Consider the following 23804-nt stretch of genomic DNA (forward strand, 5'->3'; position numbering starts at 1 on the left):
GCGCGGAGTTTGTTTTCAAAGACTACACTCCCTCCTCCACATTCCTGCTCCTGGACTGTGTTGTCTGCACACAGACAGACAGCGAGACAGAGCTCTCCTTTGCTTTTTTCTAGTTAGTTTTAGCTAGCTGAGGCAAAGAAGTTCCCTGGACTGTGGTTTTTTTCCCTTTCTTTGGACCTGCTCTGGACTGAACACCAGAAGAGCAGCAGCAGATCGCACCTTTGGCCCAGCAGGCCGGGCCTGGGCTGTGGCATTTCCAGCGCCGGAGGGACTGATCAGAGACTGAGTGAGCTGAGCTGCAACTCGGGGGATTTTCCTGAGTTTGTCTCTCTCTTGGAGTGGCGAGAAGTTTTATTGTTTAATATTGTTTAAGTTTGCTTGTTTAATAAACAGGTTTTTTCCACTTTTCTCCAAAGAGGTATCTTTCCCGAACTGGTTTGGAGGACAGGCCAATTGAGTCTGCTTTCCTAAAGGAACCCTTTTGGGTTTCTCTCCCCAAATTTTCCCTGTACCAGGACAGATAGCCAGAGCCAGGATATTGGGATAGCCAGAGCCAGGATATTGGGACAGCCAGAGCTGGGACATTGTGATAGCCAGAGCTGGGATATTGGGATAGCCAGACCCAGCTCAAGGACAGGAACCAGCCCATGCCTGACAGTGACCTGGAGATGGGGCTAGTGTAACCAGAGCTTGGGGAGGCTGGGGGGAATCAGAGGCTGGGCTGGGATCTGTGGGAATGGAGGACTCTGAAGGGCTGGGATGGGATCTCTGGGGATGGGGAAGGATCTGTGGGGCTGGAATAGGTATCCAGGGAGCTCCAAGGGGCTCCCTGGGGCTGGGACACGACTCCATGGGTCTGCTTTCTTCTCATTCCCAGGTCTCCACACGCTGCAGGTGGTTTCCAACTGTGACCTCCTGTCCAATGGAATGTCCATTGATCCCACCAGTATGGCTACGAATGGTGGGATTTCATCTCCTTCCAGCTGAGACCCTGGAGCTTTGCAGTGTCTGACAGTGCCACCTGGATCACCCAGAGGTGCTGGGAATCCAAAGGGACCATGGTGGAGCAGATGAAGCATTACCTGGACACACCTGTGTGGAAGAGCTCCCAAAATACATCAGATAAGGTCGGGAGGCTCTGGAGCACAAAGGTGGGTGTGGGAGGAGGAGGGGAGTTCCTATGGGAGTGTGGGATTTCAGTAATGGGAAACTTGGAAATGCAGATATTGCCATTGAATTTCCATGGCTGGATCTCAGTCAGGTGAGAATTCCATGGATGGATCTCCCCCCAACCCATTGCAATAGGAATTCCATAGGGAAATTATTTGAATTGATGACCAATCCAATGAGAGCAGTGAAATGAGACGTAATCCTTGCTGGGATTCCATGGGACATAGATCCAAATCCTTTACCCAGGCCTCTGCTGTGCCCGTGGCAGCACCAGGGGAGTGCTCTGTCCCTGCCCTGAGCCGAGCATGAGCCTCTCCTTGGGTGTTCTGTGCCCTGCCCAGGGCAGGAGGGCACTGCCGGAGCGGCTTTGGTGGCCCCAGGCACCTGACCGGGCTCCAGCCTGTCACACTACGACACGAAATAACACACATAGACACCAGATGCAAAAGAGGGAAGAAAAGAACCAAAAGAGAAATTTTACTTTCTGACTACGTAATATATACAATCCCAGAGGCGACAGTGGATTGGAGGGTGAAATTGCCACCTCTCCAACCACACTGGTCAAACCAACAGTCCATCAATTCTCTCCACCCACAAAGAAGAATGCAAAACAATCATTATTTACATGAACAGTGTGAGAAAATTCAGTAGAAATATGTAAACATCAGAAGGCATAGAAAACTTTTAGAAGAACTTTAAAACTCTCAAAAGAACAAGGCAACACCAGCCACTGCAGGTGGTTTCTTGGGAATGTTCCAGGAAAAAGCTTAAAGCAAACAACAGTTTCTGGAGGGGATTATCCCCCTTGGCCTGTGCTGGGAGCCCAAGGGCAACAGGGGCCCAGGGACCTCAGTGTCCCTTGGCCCGGCCATGCTCCCTGGCTGTGCCCTGTCCCTCAGCTGTCCCCTGTCCCTGTCCCTTGTGCCCTGTCCCCTGTGCCTTGGCTGTCCCCTGTCCCTGTCCCCTGTCTTTCAGCTCTGTGGGGTCAGACGTGCCAGCAGGACCTGGGGCAGCCCTGGGGGCAAACAATCCTGAGCCCCAGCGGGGCCAGTTGCCCCAGTTCCCCCCAGGGATGCCCAGGTCACTCCCAGTATGGACCCTGTGGTTCCCAGTCACACCCAGTATGTTCCCAGTCACTTTCAGTTACATTCAGTACAATCCCAGCATAATCCTAGTCACTCCCAGTATGATCCCAGCATGGTTCCCCAAGCACACTTGGAGTCGCTCCCAGTCTGGTTCCAGTCACTACCCGTATGGTCTTAGACACTCCCAGTATATCCCAGTTGCCCTGAACATTCTCATAGTCATTGCCAGGCACTCCCAGTTACCTCAGCATGGTTCACTTGAGCTCAGTTTTATCCCAGTTGCTCCCAGTTCCTCTAATTATGTCCTCACTTGGCTCCCAGCATGTGCCTGGTAGCTCCCAGTAACCCCCAGTCAGGGTCCAATCACACCCACTCTAATCCCAGTATGATTGTAGCCACTCTCAGTATGATCCCAGTCACTCCCAGTCTGATGCCAGTGCCCCCAGAATAGAGAACAAATTTTCTCTGAGATATTTGTGGCCAAGAGAAGAGCTGAACTGTAAACCTGTATAACTTTAAAAAGAAGTATTATCAGCTATGAATGACTTCAAAAGTATCTTTGACATAAGAAGCTTTATAAAGTGGAGAAAATGAAAGATATCCAGAGTTTCAGTCTTCTTTTAATTGAATTCAAATTATTAAAATGCCATACAAGTCAGTTCTACCCAAATTTGCAATATTCAGGGTAGTAACATACAACTGTTTCTGGAAAAGGTGTTCTATTCTTATTTGGTTGACATGGGAGTGCAACAAGATTATCCCCTTCATTAAGGGACCTGGAAGTGGAAAGAACCAATTGGTGGTATCTTTGTGATGCAAGTAAACGGCCTGATAGAAACCCAAGATTAAAAGGGAAGTGTCCCTGTAAATTGTTAAGAATTTAACACTGCTTTTCTGGCTTCTTCACAAAGTGAATCTAACTTGCCATCACCTCCTAAAGGAGAAAAATACAACTTACAAAATATATGCAAGTAAATGTATTTACCTTTTACATTTCTACTTCTTACCCCAACACATATAGCCCTTTGTGCTCTCCCTCACAGTACTTGGACCATTTGGCTCTGCTGTGGTTAATTCTGTAATCTGAGATGGATTCATCTCAAGCAAAAAATAAAAATTGCTATTTTGAAAGCAGAGGGAAGCCCTAATACCTCTGTGGACCAAAGCCTAGCAGGTTTTCTTGTGGTTGTGTGCTGGTACATGTGGGATGGTCCTAGACAGTGCTCTCCCAAGCATGGCCTTAACTCCCAAGCCATTCTCTGTTCCTGACTGTGTCTTCAAACTGCCTTGAATATAAAGCAGTACAGAGCTTAAAAGAGTAAATGTTGCTAGAACCTGGACTGTTTATTGTTACCCTGATTTTTTAAAGTGCTAAGTTTTCTTTTGTAGTTCTTTTGAAAGTTTAAAGTTCTCATAAACTTCTTTAGCCTTCTGATAATGTTTACATATTTGAGAGTCAGAGTTCCCATACAATTTCATGCATAAATAGAATAGTTTACATATTTCTCTGTGGGTAGAGAGAAATGATTGATCGATCTTTGGACCAGTGTGGTTGAAAGGGTGGTAATTCCATCCTCCAATCCACAGTCACCTTTGGAATTGTATAAATACCAGATGTTTAAATAAAACTGGGTCTTTTTCTCTTTTGAACTTACCAAGCTTCTGTGAACTCATTTCATGTCCAATAGTGACAGTTTATGCCTTAGGAAGTGCTCATTTCAAAATGCAAGTGCTTTTGGAGAAACTGCAAATAACAAAATTCAGGAGTTTTCAAAATCCAGGTCATAGACATTGCAATGAAATGCCATCTCCCTGTTGACCACCTGGTCTACAGCATTCCAGTGTGTTACCATTTCCAGAATAAGGTAATGCCCATCTGCCTTCAGGCCAGCTGGAAAAGGGCAAAGAAGCAGCGGCCAGTACTGTATTTGCTTGGTTCCCAGTGAATTTGGAGTATATCTAAGTTTTAGCACTTATGAGGATGAGAAAAACCCAGTGTTAATGTAGCACAGTACAAGAAACCAAGACAAAGGAATAGAGAGGGGTCACTTGTTTGAGTTACAAGGAAGTTTTATTTCCCCAGAGGATTCAGGGACAAATGATGAAAATTGGGGGCAAAAACCTGCATTTAAGGAGAGGAAGGAATAAGGGAAGGACACAACCCTTTACCAATAGGAAGGCATTAGGGGAGGAGTGCAGGGTAAGGGCTATCCAATAGAAGCCACCAAGGGGAAGGAGCAAGCCCTGCACCCCAATCTTGCTTCAAGGAAAGGATGAAGGACAGGGAACATTCCAGAAGGAAACAAAGGAAGTACAAGGAGACTGACAGACACTTGGCAGGAAAATCTTGGGGTAAACAACTCAGGACTGAACCATTAGGGAAGCCAAATGAGGTACATGGAACGAAACATTACAAACTTATAACAAGGAATATTTAAAACTTACTACAGAAGAACAAACTGCAAAACAACAGACTGCCACATCTCCTCCTTTTTTGTTCTATAATGTTGAAAAAGAAGAAAGGGAGGGGTTGAAACTTAGTCTTTAAACTCAGTCTCTTAGACTTTGGTGCTTTTAGGTGCATTTTCTTCCCATCATTCTTGTTCTGTAGTGGTTGCTGCCACTACGACCCTGGAAGAATATGATCCGTTAGTAGCATTCGAGATAACTCTCTTTAAAATTCCAAACACCAAAGAGACTAAAAATGTTACAACTATAAAATAACCTATATCTTTTATAACAGAAAGCATCCAACCCTACAACCCCCAGTTCTTACTCTCATGCTTGGTCAGGTGGATTACTAGAACAAAGGAAAAAATAACTTAAAGTTAAACATGACACACATCAGGGGTTTCAAAAAGAAGTTAGGGCTCCTCTTTCCTTGCAGTGCTTTCGATTTGAGGCAACTGGGCCATTTGTAGAGCTGTTTAGAGGGTTTGGATGGGTAGTAGTTGGTTGGTCTTTTCTGTTAGCTGGAATATACGGCTTGACCCATGAAACGCAAAGGAAAAATCAAAACCCCACACTTCCAATAAAGATTTGTAGGGAACTGGATGCATGTGGGGAATCATTCCCCTTTAAAGGACATGCGCACCCCTGAGGACTCTCGATCCTTTTTTATTACCTTTAACTAATTTACATATGCATGGAATTTTACAATAGGTTTATGCATAGTCATTCTGCTGATTTCGTGTTACACCTACAGCTAGTTACACTTCTACTCAGTTTTTGTCAGGAAATACAGGAAGGACTTCTGGGTCACTCTTCCCTGGTTCATGATCTGAGGAGTCTTTCTTATCTCTTCAGCTAGGGCAGTTTTATTAGTGTTGTAAAGTTACCAGACTAAACAGCATATTTTACCTATCCTAGTAAGCTTCTAATAATTCAAAGCAGCACATTTCACCTAAATCTAAATGGATTTCTACCCTGTTACATTTTCACTCTGTTTCACCCACTTCAGGGGGATCCATCTCACTCCAGAAGGTGTGGACACACACGCATACCCCCGTCCCCAGGTTACCAATTGAAAGGGTCCTTGTATTTCCCTCGATTCTGGGTCTCTGACCAGAACCGGTGGTTTTTCTTCCAACGGAAGCTGGTGGTGTTGATGAAAATGCTTCAGGACAGGTGGATTCAGGTCCTCTAAGGAACAATTGAGAAAGTCGATCGTAAACAGTGCTTTATATAACCTTTGCTGTGGTACAGCAATCTAGATGTCTCCTCTTTGGCAGTTGAGGACCTTTTTAAGAGTCTGATGAGTCCTTTCTATCACTGCCTGGCCAGTGGGGGAGTGCGGTATCCCTGTCCAGTGTTGGACCCCCTATTCTTGTAAAAATTCACTGAACGCCTTGGAAGTATAGGCTGGGCCGCTGTCAGTCTTGATGGTATTGGGGACCCCTAAAGTCGCAAAAGCCTGCACCAGATGTCTTTGTGCATCTGCGGCTTTTTCCCCCGTGTGGGCTGAGGTAAAGACTGCTCCCGAGAGGGTGTCAACTGAGACATGTACGTATTCTAACCTCCCAAACTCTGTTAAATGAGTGATGTCCGTCTGACACACCTCACAACTGTGAAGTCCTCTTGGGTTCACTCCTGAATCCAATGATGGTAAGGAGTACTCCTGACAGTTTGGGCATGTGGCCACAGTAGCCTTGGCCTGAGCACACCTTAGATGGAATTGACGGATCAGACCAGGAACGTTCTGGTGGAATTGCTGATGGCTGAGTTTGGCCTGCTGCAAGATGGGTTGGCCAACCAGCTGTAATGGAGCAGCTAGGGCATCTGCTTAGCTGTTCCCCTCAGCGAGGAATCCAGGGAGGTCAGTGTGTGACCTCACATGCATCACAAAAAAGAGTTGCTCCCAATGGGAAACTAGGTATACAAGCTTCGAGAGCAAGACAAAAATAACTGGGATGGAGACCTCCTTTAAAATGGCATGTTCTGCTCTGGACACTACTCCAGCTACATAAGCCGAATTGGTAACAATATTAATTGGTTCTGGGAATTTCTCGAAGGCCCTGATGACTGCATCTGACTTAGCAACTTAAGGAGAGCCTTCTATGACCTTAATGTCAGCTACACACTGCTGACTTTGAGGATCTTTCCAAGTCATAACAGACTTGTGGGACCCTCTAGACGCGTCAGTAAAAAGGGTCAAGCCGTTCAATGGACGTCAACTTTGGATATCTTTTGGGATCAAATTGAAGCCTGTGCTAAACAATTTGTGGCCTGGATGATGTATGGAAATTTGACCTGGATAGCTATCCAGAGTGAACTGTAAACTCTCATTCTCATGGAACAACTGATCCAGGCTCCCCTTGGTTAGTCTCGCTGTCGATGCTTTGATGGGGACATGGATGCATGTGCAATCACACCCCGTCAACAGTCGCATTGGAGCCCTAGCCTTAGTAACCAGCTGGGCCATCAGCTCTTGTGGCCGTGTGATACTTTTGGACAGCTGATGACTGAGGAAAACTCACTCTATAATCACGAGAGGGTCCTTCTGGTTTCTGTCCCATTGAAAAATGAGCCTGTGAAGGTGCGGCAGGTTACCTAAGATAATAAAGATAATAAAGTTGAAGGGAAGGCCCATCCAGCAGCGATGGGTCTGCTGGCCTGCCAGCGTTGACTGTACTTTCTCAAGAGCCTGCTTTGCCTCCTGAGTCAAGGCCTTTGGAGAATCTAAGTTGAAGAGGGGAGATAGATCCCCCGTGGTGAGCCCCAGCCAGGGCCTGACCCAGTTCAATGACCCACACAGCTGTTGGAGGTCTCGTAAAGTCTTCGGATTGTCATTGATAAGGACTCTCTGTGGTGTAATGGTCCTGTGTTGCAGCATTTTTGAGAGAAAGAGGACATGAGTTATGAGATTTGAGCTACTCCAGTCTAGGCCTCAGATTTGGGCCTTGTGAGGCCTTCAAGCCTCTGACGCAGTTAGAAATTAAGAGCTTGTGGCGCAGATAAAAATAGTATTAAGGTGTGATGGGGACCACTGGGCTATCTGGGTGTGAATTAGTATAGGCTTTATAGTGTAAGGTTTAGGCCACCTTAAGGAAGAGGTAAACAATGTTAGCTTGCCAATCAGAGTGCGTTTGTTTTTGTAAAATATGTAGAAGCTTATATAAACTACCATCTTATCTTGAATAAACGAAGAACGCTTGATTAACCACATTGGTTCAGATCTGTATTTGTCTTGTCCAGTTTCCCGTTTTCTGAGATTCCCTGGCTTTTGTCCTGTTTGGGATCTCGAGGCCCAGATACTTCCAAGGCACCAGTTTCTGTACTTTGTCCTTTTGCAGCTCAAATCCAGCCGTCAACAAGGCAGTGACAGTGTCCTCAAGCGCTGCTAGCCAGCCACAAGGAAAGAACAGAGCCGAGCCCAGAGTCGGCCCTGGGTGTGCAACAAGGAGTCAGCCTCAGCAGAGGTTTTCCTCCATGCCCACACACCTCCATCCTGGCACAAGCAGTTTTTATAGGGAAAATTCAGCCTGAGGCCAAGATTTCAGCAATCAGTCTTTTCTTCTATTCAGAGTCCGTATGTTAATAAGATTTTCTTTTTTGGTGATGAGGGAGAACAAATCAGTGTCTGGAGTTTGTTGAATCCAGTGATGAAATTTACGGGAATTCGGGAACGCTGTATTCACATGTATCTGTCCGGGGATTTCCATGATATCCATCTCGGGTCGTTCACGTGATGATCAGCGCCTGGGGTCTCCCGCAACTTCCCAGACATGGCCCATCTCCTGGCGAGCCGTATCTTCTTACTTGTAAATTAGTTTCCAACATACACCCGGTCTCGGAGGGGAGAAGGGGGGGGAGGCTAGTACAAACGAGGTATAATCTAACAAGTATTTAACATTATATATTCCATACAAGGAATGGCGCAAATTATGTTTATTACCCATAACAAAACTCCCAAAAGTTAATGGGGAGTCGTCCAGCAGCTTACCGGCCTTTTGAAAGGATCCAGGTAGATTTCACTGATCTACCCAAGGTCGGGAGACACAAATTCTTATTAGTCATAGTGGACAAGCTAACCCACTGGGTAGAAGTTTTCTCAAGCTCCCGGGCTACAGCCCAAACAGTATCAAAAACTTTATTAGAAGAAATTATACCGCGCTATGGGTTAGTAAGCTACATTGATTCGGACCAGGGCACACATTTCACATCAAAGATCATCAAGCTATTGGCAGATGCTTTAGGCATTCGATAGGAATACCACACCCCGTGGCACACTCAAAGTTCAGAACAAATTGAGAGAATGAATCAAACACTGAAGGCCCAATTAACAAAATTAATGTTAGAAACAAAAATGTCATAGATAAAATGCCTCCCGTTAGCCTTATTAAATATAAGAACTATGCCTCATTCCGACGGGACTTTCAACTTTTCAAATGTTATATGAGATGCCTTATACCCATGGTATGCCTGTAGGGCATCCGAAATTAGAGGATGAACAAATACAACCATGTCTAGTAGAATTAAATAAGAATCTCAAAGAATTGCGAAAGCAGGGGGTAATTATCCAAAACAGCCCTCTTAGCTTCTCAATACATAAAATACAACCTGGAGACAGGGTGCTTGTGAAAACCTGGCGGGAAGCCCCATTAACGCCTCAATGGGAGGGACCTTTTCTTGTTCCTTTAACTACAGATACTGCTATACGAACTGCAGAAAAGGGGTGGACACACGCATCAAGGGTAAAAAAAAAAAAAAAGTCGATCTCCAGGACCAGGCACCAGAGTGGAAAATCACCTCCCCCTCGGAGATTTGAAGATAACCCTAAAGCGGACAAGTAAATAACTGAGCACATCTATCAAGCGTTCTATGCCAGAGTGTAACTATTATCCTCTCCTACATTTCCCTTGGAGATACTGTCATAAAGTTTGAACTGTTCATTATTGAATTAAACAAAGTGGGTTGTTTGGGAAGTGTTTTGAGCAGGAGGAAGACCTGACTGGCCGTTTTCTGGTAAATAGCCACAAGGCTAAGATTGTTCTAATTAGATTCAATAATCTAGGTTTTAGTTTTTTTCTTCTTTTCCTCTCATATCAGAAGGAATTAAGGGGGAAATTACAAACAAAAGCTAAAATTGTTATTGTTGAGTGTCATAGGTTGAACAACGTACCTTGCAGTCCAGACTACACCAGTGAGGCATTTTAAACAAAGGTATGCGGCTCGGCCTGAGTATGAAACCACAGACAAAGATTCCTGCTGCCAAGAAGGTGGCTCACCCCGCCGCTGGACGCACCCCAGTGGGCGCTGGGAACGGCAGAGGGATCCTAGCAGTGGGATTAGTCTGGGCGAGCCTGAGCCTAGCCTCATGCCTCAGTAACTTCCCCAATCCTGGGAAGGGGGAACCTGGTGGCAGATACCCAGAGGAATCACCTCCTACCTCATGGAACTGCAGCAGGGGTAAGCCTAATAAACGTTGTCTTGACACTAACACTCAACAGGGGGTGTACAAATTCAAAGAGAAATAGAAAACATACCTTGAAATCGGACAGTCAGCTCATAAACTACATCGAAGGAGCACAAGGGAAGTTTCAATTCCAGTTTGTAACAAATGTAATCGTACTGTATGGGTTGGGGGAAAGCAGGAACCATTCTTTGTTGCTTATTTCCAAGCAAAACCAGTATGTTATGATCCGAATAAAATTAGTATATGTGTAATGGGGGGAAAAACCTACTGGGTGGGAAATAACCTAAAGTATGAAAACAGGGTACCTCTAGAAACTGAGCCAGTCATCCTGGACCTCTTAGGGGACCAGGACAACAGGGTTTGTCTACAGTATGATAAGATGTTCTGTTTTACCAAGGACAGAAGGGATGGATCCAGAAAGTAAGATGAAACAGGTAATGCAAGAGATAAAAAGACAGAAGCTGCCCTAGGAAAAACAAATCAGGTACCAAAAATAATGACACTAGGAGAAGAAATTCCTCATAGCAGGGCGGCTGAGGCCCTAGCAAAATTTGAAAGACGAATAAAGAGTAAAGAACAAAGCTATAAAATTTACTAGGAAATTCTAGATGTAATAAATGAAAGGGAATAAAAATAAAGAAATCTTGGGATTCAGTAGAGGTAAAAATTAGTGCGCAAATTAATGGGTTAATATAGAAGGTGGGGGATTGTTATGGGTAATAAACATAATTTGCGCCATTCCTTGTATGGAATATATAATGTTAAATACTTGTTAGATTATACCTCGTTTGTACTAGCCTCCCCCCCTTCTCCCCTCCGAGACCGGGTGTATGTTGGAAACTAATTTACAGGAAGATATGGCTCGCCAGGAGATGGGCCATATCTGGGAAGCTGCGGGAGACCCCAGGCGCTGATCATCGCGTGAACAACCCGAGATGGCTATCTTGGAAATCCCCAGGCAGATACATGTGAATACAGCGTTCCCGAATTCCCGTAAATTTCATCACTGGATTCAACAAACTCCAGACACTGATTTGTTCTCCCTCATCACCAAAAAAGAAAATCTTATTAACATATGGACTCTGAATAGAAGAAAAGACTGATTGCTGAAATCTTGGCCTCAGGCTGAATTTTCCCTATAAAAACTGCTTGTGCCAGGATGGAGGTGTGTGGGCATGGAGGAAAACCTCTGCTGAGGCTGACTCCTTGTTGCACACCCAGGGCCGACTCTGGGCTCGGCTCTGTTCTTTCCTTGTGGCTGGCTAGATAAAATTTGATTGCAAAATAAATAATTTATTTTTCATATTAATTTGGCTGGACAAATTTTCATTTATAACAATAGATGACCAGGGCTAGGAAAGGTGAACTGTTATCTTACACCACCTCCGGTCCCCCTGGCACTGCACTCCCGGTCCCCATGTCACCATGGGAACCAGAAGCCGAAGCATGGGAAACAGGAAGCTGGCGTGCAGAAACCAAGGGCTGCAGGGTGGGAATCTGGGCGGAGTCAGCTGAGGACTCAGGGATTGCCGATGGTGTGACGGGGGGGAAGCAGTGGGTAGAACAATGGGGGGGTGTTGCAGGATTTCTGAGAGAGAGAGGACATGATTTATATTTAGAGTGAAGGTTGAGCTACCCCCAGTCTAGGCCTCAGATATAGGCTCCGGCGAGGCCTTTGAAGCTTCTGATGCAGTAAGAAATTAGTTTGTGGCGCAGTTAGAAATTATGTTAAGGTGAACACAGTGTAATGAGCTTTCTGGGTGTGAATTAGTATAGGTCTGCAGTGTGAAACTTTAACCACCTTAAGACAAAGACAAACAATGTTTGCTTGCCAATGAGAGTGTGCTCACAATTTGTAAACTATATTGAAGTGTATCTAAACTGCCATCTTATAAATAATAAAGGGAGATTGTAGTATTAACCATATTGGCTTGATCTGTGCTTGTCCTGTCCAGCATTCTCTATTTTATAAGAAGTCCCTTGCTTCTGGGGGGGGTAAAACTGCCAACCGCAAAGGAAGATGAGGGACCCAGGGCAAGAGAAGGATCAAGGGTTTGGGCGGGAAGAGGGAGAAAGGGATTCTGGGGAAAAGAAGCATCTGCCGCGAGGCAGTAGCCATTCTGTGGTGCCTCTGAGGGATGAGGAAAGGAACCATCTTGGAACTCAGAACTAGGGCTCTTAACAAGGACAAAGGGATTGGATTGAGGGATCGGGGTGAGGTCCCTGAGAGTGTGGCCAGCACTGTCAGGGCTAGGGTGCCGAGGGGGCATTGGGGATCCACGGAGACTGTGGCAACCCTGCATCTTCTGACGGGCTGCTCCCCCATGCCCAACCAGCAAAAGGGAAGAGGGAATGGGAAAAGAAGGTGGGGAAGAAGGGTTTCTGGAGATAACGGGGGATAAACTCGCAAGTTGTTTTTAAACTCCTTTTTCTTTCACTTTTAACAAATCCCAAAACAATAAAAATAATTGCAAAAATCCCTCTTTAATGAAGGAGTCACCCCTCTTTGTTAAATCAGTCAATTTAGCAACTACTTGCTTCCAAAATACAATAATTTGCACATCTTGCAGGGTAATATTAGGAAAGTTAAAAAACAACCACCCCACAAACCTTTTCACAAGTCCTTTGAAAATTTTTCACCCCCCTGCCCCAGGGTAACCACAACTTGGACATACACCTCCTGTTGCTCCATTGCTGAGTGGACAGCTTAGCACCCATCCTGCCCACTCAGCATTTCTTCCACACTCCTTCTGCAGTGAAAATGGGGAAAATAAAAGTAAAAGGGCCCAGGAAGCCCACAGGGGTAGACTGCACATGCCACGCACAGCGTGTCCCCTCCCTCGGGAAGCAGCTACCATCTACTTGTGTCCCTGGCCTGGGTCCGTGCCAGCCACAAAGGGCACTCACCACACTGGTGGCTCCTGGGAAAAAAAATTGCAGAAGGGGTCCTCGGTTCCAAAGAAGGCTTCCTGGGCACCAAAAGGAACGTTATTTCTTCTTCCTCTGGGAGCACCATAAGCTAAAACCTAACGTGCTCACACAGAGGTGCTGGCACAGCAGGGTGCCTTAGCGCTCTCTTGTCCCCCCTTTTGTCCCAGCTAGCTCCGTGGGGGGGGGGGAGAACGCTGGCAACTTCCGTGTTTTCCGGTGAACCCTCGCGGGTGTCGGCCGGTGCTGCGTGGGTTTGGGAGCGAGGCGAGTCCCGAGGCGAATAAAAGAGGAGAGACTTTTGCCCCCGCGGGCGAAATCCCGGTTTATTGCGGCTTGGTTGGGAAGGCAAAAACCAAATAGGCTGCTGCGTGCTAAGTTAGAGTTTGTCCGTGCCGCCTTGCTGGTTCGGGGGCGGGGCGGCGCGCTTCGAAGCTGGCCGCGAGCCAAGAGAAGCTGCGTGCGGAGCCGCGGTGCTGCGGCCGGCACGCGCGGGAGCCGCAGCGACAGCAGCAGCGGCGGCGGCGGCGGTGAGGCTGCGGCAGCAATCGCAGGGCAGTCCGGGGCGGCCGCGATTGCCTGGGGCAGCGGTGGTAGTTGCGGAGCAGGTGCAAGCGGCAGCGGCCGCGGCAGTCAGGGGCCAGGCGAGAGAGAGAGCCGCGGCAGCACGGTCAGGAGCCGAGCGGGAGAAAAAGCACCGGGCATCCCCAACCCGCGCTATAAGTACTGAATAGGGGAAACCCGGGGCGGCCAATGAGATAACGCCACAGGGGGACTGGGGACAGTGGGGTGCAGGGGTCCAATGGGAGATGGACAGATGGAAGGGTGCCAGGTCGTCTCCCGACCCCGCCGCATGGCTGACAGATGGTCTGAGAGATGTAAACAGAGTGACTTGGCACTTTCTCGGGAAGGCAAACCGCGGGGGGGAGATGGGAGAACCCGGGGGGTCGCTATAGATCGCGAGGGGATACATGGAATGACCTTATACATAATAGAACATATAATAACACAATTCCACAACTCCTTCTTCTGTTTTTCAAAAGAAAAGAATGGAAAATAACTTAAATGGGAGGTTTTACAGTCCTTTTCCCCATCGTTGAACCCAATGTCTGCTCGGTTCTTCTCTGGCTGTCTGCGTTGAGCGGATGTCAGCTCTGATGGGGCAGTGAAGACTCCGTGGTCGATGTGCACGGTGGAATTGATGATCTTTAAACCTTTTAACATTGCTAAAACTTATAATAAGAACAGTGAATGTCAACAGCAACATAAGTCATCATTCTGGGGAGGGGAGGTTTAAATCAAAAGGGAAAGGTGAGTCTAGGGAACTGGATGGTGAAAGGGAAGGCTCTGAAAGAGAAGGTACTGAATCAAAAAGGAAGGCAGGAGACTTTCTCCGTCTGTGGAGGGCTGCATGCTTCACCTGAGGATCTTTTTTCTTATCAGTCTGGTGTTTGGGGACATATGGCCGGACAAATTTGGACGGGACCCATCTCAGGCCTAAAGGCGTGGACACGCAAGCGTATCCCCGTCCCCAGGTAACTAACTCATGGGGCCCTTCCAGCTGCCAAGTCTCTGGATTTTTGATGATCACTGGTGGTTTTTCCCTAACCTTGCTCAGCTCGTGGTTGCTAAAGTGCCTGGTGACTGGTGGGTTGTGGTTTTCAAAAGAACAATTTAGGAAATTCAGTGTAAAGAGGGCACGCGCGAGCCGAACTTGGGGGGACTCCACATTCATAGTTGGTGTTTGCTGTTTCAGCATGCGTTTGAGACTCTGATGAGTCCGTTCCACCACGGCTTGACCTGTCGGGGAATATGCGATGCCAGTTTTGTGCTCTATTCCCCATTGCTGCAAGAAAGCTGACAAATCCCTTGGATGTGTACCCGGGGGCATTATCTGTTTTTATCAATTTAGGGACGCCCAGCATAGCGAAGGCCTGTATCAGATGCTTTTCAATGTCTTTGGCCTTCTCCCCTGCGTGGGCAGAAGCAAAGACTGCTCCAGAGAAAGTGTCCACGGAGACATGGACGTACTTCATCCTCCCAAAGGAATGGATGTGAGTAACGTCCATCTGCCATACCTCGCAGGACTTCAGACCCCTAGGGTTTGCCCCTGAGCTCACCGATGGTAGGGGGAGGGACTTACAGGACGGGCAGGTGGCCACAATGGCTCTGGCTTGGTCACGAGTGAGGTGGAATTGCCGGACCAGCCCGGGCGCATTCTGGTGGTAAAATTGGTGGCTGATCTTAGCCTGTTGGAACTTATCTGGGAGCGGAGCTACCTGAGCCGGGGCGGCAGAGAGAGAATCGGCACGCCAATTGCCCTCTGCCAAAAACCCTGGCAAGTTGGTATATGACCTGATATGCATCACGTAAAAGGGTTGCTCTCGGTGGGAGACTAGCTTAATCAGTTTCGAGAGCAACTTGTGTAGGGCTTCGTTGGACACACCCTGCAGGACAGCATCCTGCACTCTAGACACTACACCAGCTACATATGCCGAATCAGTTACCAAATTAAAAGGTTCAGAGAATCACTCAAAGGCCCTGACGACAGCAGCCAACTCAGCTATTTGAGGGGAGCCTTCCACCTCCACAATGTCTGTCTCCCACTGCTGCGTCTGGGGGTCTTTCCAAGTTATCACAGACTTGTGAGAACTCCCGGACGCGTCTGTAAAAACTGTCAAGGCTTTGAGTGGCTTTTTGCTCTGAATTTGTTTGATGGACAATGCGAATTGAATTTCTGATTCAAAAATTTTGTGGGCTGGTCTCAAAACTGAAATTTTGCCTGTGTAGCTGTCTAGAGAGAACTGCAGGGATTGATTTTCCTGTAACAGATGTTCTAGCATGGCTTTGGTGAATTGGCCTGATTCCAATTTGGTGGGAATGTGAATGCATTCAAAGTCACATCCAGCTAACTCTCTGATCCGACCTCTTTCTTTGCGGATCAGTTCCGCTACTAACTCTTGTGGCCTTGTCATTCTCTTGGACCTATGGTGACTTAGGAAGACCCATTCTATGATGGAGAGTGGGTCCCTTTGGTCCTGGCCCTTGCCCTTCCTTGGGGTGTCTGTCCATTGAAATATCGCACCATGGAGGTGTGGCAGTCTGCCCAATATGATGAATTTAAAAGGCAGGTCCGGATCGTACCGGTGGGCCTGTCTGGCAGACATTGTCTCCTGGACCCTAATCAAAGCTGCTTGGGCCTCTGGGGTGAGTTCCCTGGGAGAACTCGGCTCTTCCCCCCCTTTCAATAAATCGAAAAGAGGGGCTAGGTCTCTGTTTGTAATGCCTAGCCATGGCCTCACCCAGTTTAAAGAACCGCACAGCTACTGGACGTCTGCTAGGGTCCGAATTTTGTTTCTGATGGCCAATTTTTGCGGAGTAATAGTCCGCTTGGTAATTTCCAAGCCCAGGTACTTCCAGGGTGGCATCTTTTGAATCTTATCTTCTCGCAGCTCAAACCCTGCAGCAACCAACGCATCGGTTGTCAGGTTAAGCGCGTGTGTAAGGAGATCGTCATTGGGAGCACAAATCAAGATGTCATCCATATAATGTTGGATGATCACGCCCTCGGTGGCTGTACGGACTGGGGTCAGCAATGAAGCTACGTACCGCTGGCAGATGGTGGGCGAGCATTTGAGGCCCTGTGGCAATACTCGCCAATGGTACCGCTCCATTGGGGCTTCTCGGTTAAGGGACGGAACCGAGAAGGCAAAACGTGGTGCATCGTCTGGGTGGAGGGGGATATGAAAGAAGCAATTTTTGATGTCAATCACAGCCAATTCCCAATCTTTGGGTAACATTGTGGGGGACGGCATCCCTGGTTGGAGTGGACCCATATTTTCGATCACATTGTTGATGGCACGGAGGTCGTGGAGCAACCGCCATTCGTCTTTGCCTGGTTTTTTCAGGACAAAGACGGGGGAATTCCAAGGAGATGTTGTTTCTTGGATATGTCCCTTGGCAAGTTGTTCTGCCACGAGCTTTTGGAGCGCTTTTAATTTTTGTTTATTGAGCGGCCACTGCTCTACCCAGATTGGAACATCAGAGAGCCAATTTAACTTTTGGGTAGGATGCTCCTGCTGCCCAAAAAACCTGGGGGGTAGGAATGGTCAATGAGACCCCCCACTGGGCCATCAGGTCCCTTCCCCACAGGGGCTCCGTGTAATCCAGAACAAACGGACGCAGGTAAGCTGTCTGTCTGTTTGGCCCCTCAAATTTGATGATGTTTTTTGACTGTTTTGCCAATTGTGCCCCTCCGACACCTTGAATGTGTCCAGCCACGTCCTGCAACTCCCAACGCGACGGCCAATCCCGTGAGGGAATGACTGTGACGTCTGCCCCTGTGTCCAAGAGGCCGTTAAGCCACTTGTGCTCACCGCCATTCCATATGTAACACGCAATTTTGGGTCTATCCTTCCCAATTACCTGGGCCTGACACACCTCGTAGATCTCCTTTGGGGTTTTCATCCATAGATCTTCTGGGTAGACGGGGGCCCCAGATACAGGTATGGCCTGGGCGATGATTTGCCCTTTGGGAAGGTAGACTGGCGGGTGAGCACAATGCAGCCACAGCACCAGATGTTTAGGGTTTGCAGGTGTCAAATTGGGTGCGATAGTGATGTCGAGTGGCGTGTATTTTGTGTCCCCAAGGACGATGTACTTACTGTGGAGTTTTCTCCAGGTCCCTGGGTCTTGTGTGTCCACTGTGACAAAGTGCCAATTGCTGACCCTGAGCAGTAGGGGTTCGGTTAGGGCCAACCTGTATGGAGAGAAGTTGGACTGGGTGTTAAGGATGGGCCTGGGATGGTCGGGGTGCCGACCAAGCCATGCCTGTGAGATGAAATTCCCAACTCCTCCCACGCAGGCTGGTTCACCAGCTCTTGTGCCCCTATTGTGCACTCCAGAAATGTCATGTTTGGTATTAGAGTTATTGTCCTCAGGTGGGTATGCTAATGTGTTGTCCCTCCTGCCCCCTGATGTTATGTTTCCCACCAAATTTGTGTCCTCACGCAGGAAGGGACTGCGCTGGGAAATCAATTTTTTGAATGTACCCCTGAGTTGGAGGCACCTTGCCCTTGCTGCTGATTTTTAAAACGCAAGAAGTCTTCTTTGAGGGGGCAGTGAGATGCCCAGTGTCCTTTCTTATTTCACAGGTTGCAGGGTTTTCCTGGATGGTAACCTTTGGGCGGTGGCCCAGTGAAGTGGCATGCAGGAGCTGGAGCTGTGGATGGCGTGTGGGCTTCGGCAAAGGAGACCCTCCGTGATGGCGTTTGGGGTGTCCCCTGAGGGTCCTTTGAAGGCAGGGTGACCCTTCGAGCGCACACGTCCAGCATGTCCTGGAGCGTTGGCTCTGGGTCGAGGGGCAGGCTCAGCATCGCCTGTCAGCAGGCCTCGTTGGCATTCTGCAGGGCGATTTGCTTCACCATGCCCTGCCTCAATCCGTCCTCTGGCACCTGCGATTCAGCTGCCCTGTACAACCTGTCTATGAAACTAACGAAAGACTCCTGTGTCTCCTGCTTAATAGAAAAACAGTTAACAACAGGACCACAGGGTTTTAACTTAAAAAATGCTTTTTCTGCTGCATTGGCAGTTGCTGCCAATGCCCCCCTTGGAATCTTTTCAGCCTGTGTTGTTGCCACGTCCCAATCCCCCATCCCGCACAGGTGATCAATGGTTAGCATGCCTCCATCGGTGTCAGAGGAGGTCTCGGCTTTTGCCCAAAGTTGGGGTAATGTATCCCATACCTCCCGCCTCCATGCGGATTCCCATACCAAAAACTCAGCTTGAGTAAGCAAGCACAAAAACAGAGCGCGAATGTCAGCAGGGACGTACTCGTTGGAGGAAAGTGTGACTTTTAAAAGTCCCCGAAAGTATTCACTTTCCCAACCAAAGTCTTTTTGAGCTTTGCAAACATCTCTAATTACAGCCTGTGGGATGGGGGCCCACTGTGCTAAGGGTCTGCCCCTCTGCCGCGGGGTGTAGGTGACTGGTGCGGCAGAAAAGGCAAGCAGGGGTTGCGGCAGGTCGCGGCTTCCCCCCTCCCCCCTCCTCCTCCTCCGCCCCCCCCCCTCCCCCGGGAACCGAGGCGTGGGAACCAGAGGGCGGGTCGCGGGAACGGAGGGCGGAGGCTGGACCAGGGCTAGGGGGTGTGGTTGGTGTTACATCACCCGCAGGGGCGGGGTCGGAGGGACGACTGATGAATGATTCATTAGGGGAGGTGCCAGAAGGGGGTGGAGGAGAGGGGTGGGTGGAGAAGTCTCCGGAGTGGGAGGGGTTGGCTGTAGGGCGGAGGGGGTCGTTAGGAGACAAAGCACGGAGGGAGGGGGATGGGCATGCCATGCGGTCCCCTCCATCTTGTGCCCTGGGGCAGGGAAGGGAATCATTTTGGGAAAGGTCCGGGAAAGGTCTTGGGGAGGAATCTGGGGTTTTAAAACTCACAACTTTGCAAAGAGAGGAGGTTTGGGGAGGGGAAGGGTGCAGGGCGATGCCAGCATCGTCCTGCGATGGAGCCTGGGGGTTAGCAGAGAGGCCAGAGTCTGCCTGCGGTTGGTTTTGCCGGGATGCCTGTCTGAGAATCCCCGGGCTAGGGAGAGAGGGGTAGGAGAGGGTTTTGGGGGGATTTGGGGGGCTTGGGAGGCAGCGTTCGCCCTGCGGTGGCTTTGGTTTCCCTTCGCAGTTATCTTTGACAATATTTTTCAATTGGATTGCCAGGTGGATAAAAATGGAGAGGGACTGATCCTCTTTTTGGGCAATTTCTTTTTCCACTCGGTCCCAGAATTGAACTTGGTACAAATTTGCCTGCGACAGGTCCTGGAAAGACTGCAGAAGCCACCGTGCAAAACGCTTAACGTCTGATTTTTTACATTTCTTCCCTCCCCCAACTAAAATTCCTAGGGTTTGAACATAAATTCTCTCCTGTGACAAAGACATTTTTGCACCCATTATGTCGATGTTAAGGCATGTGTCCTAGGGTGACGTTATGGTGTTTGTATCTCCAATCGTGTGTTCTGTTTATGTTTGATACTATGTTCTGTGCTTTCAGAACTGACTCTGGAAGTGAAGGTTTGTTTTGCCTTGTTATCATCTGGTTCACCTCCCCCAATGGTCTGCTGTCTAGAAAAGGCTAGTGCTGGCTGCCTGGCTTTGCTTTGCTTGCTTGCTTGCTTGGCTTGCTTGCTTTGCCTGCTTGCTTGCTTTGCTTGCTTCCTAGTTAGGTTAGCTAAGCAGTCCAATTCTTTCCCTGCACTGTTGCTTTTTCCTTTCCTCTTTCTGGGTACCATCCAACCTGCTCTGGACTGGGATCTGGGAAACACCAAGGAACACCAGGAGCCTGCATTTTGTGATCTGCAGCAGCCGTCCCCAGTGCTGGAGAGCAATCCCCAGCGTCCAGACCCGGGCGACCACTCCCAGGAAAGACTTTCTGGATCTGTTCATCTCTTCAGAGGGGTGAAAGAGTTTTGTTGTCATCTGGTGTTGTTAATTGTTTTGGTTCTGGGGAGTGCTTTGTTCGTTGAATAAACAGGTTCTTTTCCACTTCTCTCTCAGAGGAAATTTTTCCCTGAACCAGGTGGGTGGGGAGGGGCCGTGGGGGTTTATTTCCTGGGGGCTCCTTTCAGAGGGTTTTCCCCAAATTTGCCCTAAACTAGGACAAATATTTTGGCGCCCAACTCGGGGCTCGAGAGAGTGGAAAAAACCCTGTTGTAATCATATTTTTGTTCCAATTATTTTGTGTGGGTATGGAGCAGTTACTGGTTATGTTGTTTGAATTAATATTGTCTCTTGGGGTGAAGGCCTGCATGTGTCTCTGGTCCCTAGGGGTTTTTGAGATCTTAATCCCCCTGTGGTCCCTAGGTTTATTTTTTTATCCAGGAATAGCTCCAGTATTGTCCCTAATATGTAGGTTTTGCAGTAGAAGGGCACTGACCAGAATATCCATCGGGCTGTGCTTGGCTGTAATAGCTTCCAGAGGGTTTATAAAGGTGCTGAGGTCTGTTCCTGGAATGTATGGTTCATGGTTATGGTTGTACAGCCAGTTTGTTAGAGGGAAAGTAGGGGATGAGGCTTTTCAGCCTTTGCTTTCCTTCTTCTCCTCTGAATTTGTTTCCTCCCTATTAGAGAATGTTCAGTTTCCCCTGACTGTTAAGGAGACCATCTTCCTGGTCTTTAATCTGGTAAGCTTTCTCTATACAGTCTGCAGTCTCTCTAGAATGAGGGCTGAGATTTCTAGAGGGGCTGATGAGACCTCTGACCCAGGAGTAGACCCAGGTGTGAGAAATCCTGAGTAGTGTGGAAAATGGGAGGATATGGGCCAAATCTTAAAGGAATTTTCTGACCCTATAGCCTGGGACTTTCCAAGTGAACAAATTCAGAATCCGGCTGAGGTGGCGAAGTACCTGAAAGAGAAGTGCCATGATAACTCTAAGGAGAAAAAGATCATTGCAGTGAGCTGGGCCCTGGCATATGCTTATCACACCCTGCTAGATACTGTAGGGCAGCAGACAGAGGAAGGGGGGCAGGGAGATAAATCAGCAGCTATCCGAGTCACTCAGGCTGCAGCCAACACCCCCGGCTCAAAGCCAGCAGCTAAACCAGCCTCAACCAATGGCTGTTGCTACTAGCACAAGAAGTGGGAAACGCACAGAAAAGACCAATCGACCAGTGGATGATGACGATGATGATGATAATGCAGGAGAGGGACCCTCAATGCCTGCTGACATAAAATCAGAAGTCAAAGCAACTGGTACAAGATCAGAGGCCAATACTGAGTCCTTTTCCCTAAAGGACCTTCGTGGCCTGAGGAAGGATTACACCCGACGACCTGATGAGTCTGTAATTAGTCTGTTGGTCCGTCTTTGGGATGCTGCAGGCGAGGCTACAATTCTGGATGGTACTGAGGCAAGACATTTGGGATCCCTGTCACATGATCCTGTCATTGATCAAGGAATGATGAGGGGGGCTAACCCTCACAGCCTCTGGGCACGGGTTCTGGAAAGTGTAGCACAAAGATACCTGTGTGCAGATGATCTTTATATGCAGCAGACCCAGTGGAAGACTATAGAACAAGGGATCCAACGTCTGAGAGAAATGGCAGTGGCAGAGATTATCTTCTCAGATGAAATAACAACTAGGAATCCAGACTTGGTACCATGTACATCTGTGATGTGGCGAAAACTTGTACGGCTTGGGCCACATGACTACGCTTCTGCCTTAGCAATAATGAAGCAAGATGAGAGGGATGAGACCGTGCTCGAAATGGCAAGGAAACTCCGAGCATATGCAGATGCTGTACATGGCCCAACCCATGCCAGAATTGCAGCAGTGGAAACGCGTCTACAGAAATTAGAAGATAAGATAGAGGAGAATCATAAGAGACTCAGGGAGGAGATAAAGGAGGACCTTCTCCAAATCTCAGCAGTACAGATCAGAGGTTCTGGTATCCAACGTAGACGTTCCTCAGATGGTGAGAGAAGGTACACCCCACGAACTGAGCTGTGGTTCTTCCTGCGCGATTGCGGAGAAAACATGAGGAAATGGGACGGAAAACCTACTGGTGCTCTGGCACAACGGGTGCATGAATTGAAGGAAGGTAAGACTCAGAGAGGAAGTGCCACCAAAAGGAGAGCAGCTCCAGTTGCCCGTAGCCAAACTGCCAGGCATGATGATGATGATGACATGTCTGACCCCCGTGAAGGAACCTCTAAGACATACGCCCAAGGCAAGAAGGATAACCAGGCTTAGAGGGGCCCTGCCTCTAGCCAGGTAGAGGCGAGGGAAAATAGTGTTTTCTGGACTGTGTGGATTCGCTGGCCTGGCACATCGGAACCACAAAGATACAAGGCTTTGGTTGATACTGGTGCACAATGCACGTTAATTCCATCGAGACATGTAGGGGCAGAATCTGTCTCTATCGCCGGTGTGACAGGTGGATCACAGGACTTTACCGTGGTGGAAGCTGATGTAAGTCTGACAGGAAATGAGTGGAAGAAACACCCTATTGTGACTGGCCCAGAGGCCCCATGTATTTTGGGCATAGATTATCTTCGAAGGGGGTATTTTAAAGACCCAAAGGGACTCAGGTGGGCATTTGGGATAGCAGCTGTAGCGACAGAGGGCATCCAGCAACTGAACACCTTGCCTGGACTGTCTGAGAATCCAACTACAGTAGGACTTTTGAAGGGAGAAGAACAAAAGGTACCAGTTGCCACTTCAACAGTGCATCGTCGACAGTACAGAACAACTCGAGATGCTGTGGTTCCCATCCATAAGATGATCCGAGAGCTGGAGAGCCAAGGGGTGGTCAGCAAAACCCACTCACCTTTCAACAGCCCCATCTGGCCTGTGCGTAAATCTGTAGGAGAATGGAGATTGACTGTGGACTACCGTGCATTGAATGAAGTGACTCCACCACTGAGCGCTGCTGTGCCAGACATGCTGGAACTCCAGTACGAGCTGGAGTCCAAGGCAGCGAAGTGGTACGCCACTATTGATATTGCCAATGCATTTTTCTCCATTCCTCTGGCAGCAGAATGCAGGCCTCAGTTTGCTTTCACATGGAGGGGAGTGCAGTATACCTGGAACCGACTGCCCCAGGGGTGGAAGCACAGTCCTATCATCTGCCATGGACTGATCCAGACTGCACTAGAAAAGGGTGAGGCTCCAGAACATCTACAATATATTGATGATATCATTGTGTGGGGGAACACAGC

The 23804-nt window shown here is 48.3% G+C and overlaps 1 long non-coding RNA gene across 1 annotated transcript in view; it reads left to right on the plus strand.

Moving 5' to 3' along the window:
* The first annotated feature begins 1057 nt into the window (after positions 1-1057).
* The window catches only part of LOC140682162 (uncharacterized), a 287470-nt gene continuing 264723 nt past the window's right edge, over positions 1058-23804 (plus strand). Inside the window, exon 1 of the long non-coding RNA XR_012053426.1 lies at positions 1058-1151. This is a non-coding gene — a long non-coding RNA (uncharacterized lncRNA). The remainder of the gene's footprint in view (positions 1152-23804) is intronic.

The sequence above is a fragment of the Taeniopygia guttata genome, chromosome W (assembly GCF_048771995.1).
Source record: "Taeniopygia guttata chromosome W, bTaeGut7.mat, whole genome shotgun sequence".
NCBI lineage: Eukaryota > Metazoa > Chordata > Aves > Passeriformes > Estrildidae > Taeniopygia > Taeniopygia guttata.